The following is a 2854-nucleotide window of genomic DNA, read 5'->3' on the forward strand; positions in this document are numbered from 1 at the left end:
TGCTTGCCTGGTTCAGCTCTGAATAAACGGGGTGAGCCCTGACAAAGAAGCTCCCTGCTCCATTCTTTGCGCTCTGCTCCTACCCCCTCCTCTATCCATTGGCCCCTTCTATCTGGTCGCTACATCCCCCGTCTTGGCTTCATCTCCTCCCCGTGTCTGAGGGAGGGTCTGATACTCTCTCTGCTCACCTTAACACTGTTCTATTTGCAATCTCAAGCCACTCTTCTCTGTGACCTCTGCGGTGGCTCACTTTATGCTAATTCCTGCTCTCCATTCCTAATCACAAGTCTGTGCTTGGCAGGCAGGCTGAAGATTCAGCACGGGCTGGCACTCAGCTAAGGCAAATGCCGGGACGGCCTGCTGAGAGCTTCCCACTCTTGATTAGGAAACGCCACTAAGGGAGAAAAACAAAATACCCTCAAAGACGACACAATGGGCACAGTGTGGTGCCTGAGCGGATGCCAAGTAAATATTTTATTAATGAATTGGCTATAATAAAAACTATTTGAGCTGAAAATTACCAAGGAATATTTTAAAAATTAACAGGGTGGAGGGGTTTTGTTGCTATTGGCCTGCTGAATGCCGACAACAACAAAAAACCCACCCTGTTAATCTTTAAAATCTTCCCTGGTAATTTTTAACTCAAATAGTTTGTACTATAGTTAATTCATTAATAAAGTATTTACTTGGCATCCGCTCAGGCACCACACTGTGCCCATTGTGTTGTCTTTGAGGGTATTTTCAAACCCAATGCCATACATGGGTTTGAAATTTTCCTGGGAGCTGGCCGGCTCTGTTCTTGATGGGTTCATGGTCTCTTCCAACTCTATGCTAAAAGCTCAAAGGCCAGAGCTATTGACCTCAGCCCAGACGTTGCTCAATGTGAGTCAGTTGGCCTCTCTAGACTTTGGCTGGTCTATCTGGATCAATGACGTAAACAGAGAAGGATTTTAAAGTCATCTATCTTAGGCTTGGAAGTAACCTCACAGGTTATCCCAAAATATAGAAGCAGACTCTGATTTGTCACTATCTAACCCCTCTGACTTCTCCTGACCTGTCACTTAGCTGGGACCCTGTGGCCATATATTACTGTCCTATCTCTGCAGGCCAATGCCGGGAATGGTGTCTCAGGCTTCTGTTCAATAATTGGGACAAGCATTTAACAGCAGAATTTTCTTCATATGGAATTAGGTACCATAAATTTTAATAGGATATTGTTGCCTATGTTGACACGGGTCATGACTAGCATAGTATAGCTAGATAAGGACTAGCAGAACTTGAAACATGTAAGAGGAAGAAAAATGTATCCCAAAAAAGAATAAAGCAAGAAGCTACTGTTTTTAAGCATCTAGTATGTACTATACACCTTATGTCTGTGTCAACATTCAATCCTCACAAAAATGAGATTATCTCCAATTTATGCATGGGGAACTGAAGTCAGGGATCCCAATTGATATGCCTCAAGTTGTCCAACTGGCAAGTGGCAGATTTGGAATGCCAGACACTTTGGAGTGATCCTGACCTCTGTCCTCTTTCCATGCAACTACGCTGTACCCTTACACCCATCTTTTAGTTATGCTCATGAGTTGTTTTCTAGTTTTCTCCTAAGAAGGGAATTAAACGTTAATACAGTCAGATTGTACTAAAAGCTAATACAATCAGATCATGTGTCATATTACAAATCATGTCAGTGGATAAATTTATAAATAAACAATGAGTATCTTTGGCATGCAGATTTAGTTCTTTTTTTGTTTTAGTTTTTGTTTTTTTTGAGACAGTCTCAAGCTGTCCCCCTGGGTAGAGTGCCGTGGCATCACAGCTTACAGCAACCTCCAACTCCTGGGCTTAAGCAAGTCTCCTGCCTCAGCCTCCCAAGTAGCTGGGACCACAGGTGCCTGCCACAACGCCTGGCTATTTTTTGGTTGCAGCTGTCGTTGTTTGGTGGGCCCGGGCTAGATTGGAACCCGCCACCTTAGGTGTATGTGACTAGCACCTTAGCCACTTGAGCCACAGGCGCCTAGCCGATTTAGTTCTTCTTACTCCCTGCTTTTGTTGTCTACATACATTCCCCCATGATCATTTGGACTGGGTAGATTCTTCCAGGCCCTGGAGATCGAGGCTGAGTGTCCTGCCCAGGTAAATAGAGAGTGAGGGGTGGCCCTTACCTGAGGTTCACTCGACCAGGTTTCTCTGGTTCTGATGCTCATCGCACCTACACACGAGTGTAGGAGTGGAGTGCAGGAGCAGGACAGCAGAGCCCTGGCTGTGGCCCAGAGAGGAGAATGACTTGCCCCAGTCAGTTAGTGGCAAAGCTGCTACTAGAGGCCAAGTCCCTGACTCCCATTTGCATATTTAAATGTTTCTTTCATATCTATGTCTTATGTATTTTTATCTATGGCTAGTGCTGATTTCAAAAGCAGGGTTGGGAGTCTTAGCCACCCACTGTCGCACACATGTGTCTCCTTTGTTTCCTAGTTCAGACAACATCCTGAAAACATAGCAATCTGGGTTCCCAAGTCTGTCCCTTCCCAACCCAATAAATCCCCTAAGCTCTTCCTAGATGGAAATTCTGCGACCATCTGCCCATGAGCCTGTGTCTTCCGGGAGACTGTCAGCTCCTTCCCAAGAGTAAGAAGCAAATTTTCCCTTTCTCTCTGATGCCCCCCAAAGTGTAAGGAGGGCACTGCAGACTTGCGATGAACATTTGATGCTATGCCTGCTGCTGCAGTGGCCAATTGTGTTCTGTCCCAATTAAGAAGGACTGTCTCATGGTAACACCTATGGCTCAAGGAGTAAGGGCGCTGGCCCCATATACTGGACGTGGTGAGTTCAAACCCTCCTGGCCAAAAAAAAA

This window comes from Otolemur garnettii, unplaced genomic scaffold, assembly GCF_000181295.1.
Source record: "Otolemur garnettii isolate 467f Iridium unplaced genomic scaffold, OtoGar3 scaffold00178, whole genome shotgun sequence".
Classification (NCBI taxonomy): domain Eukaryota; kingdom Metazoa; phylum Chordata; class Mammalia; order Primates; family Galagidae; genus Otolemur; species Otolemur garnettii.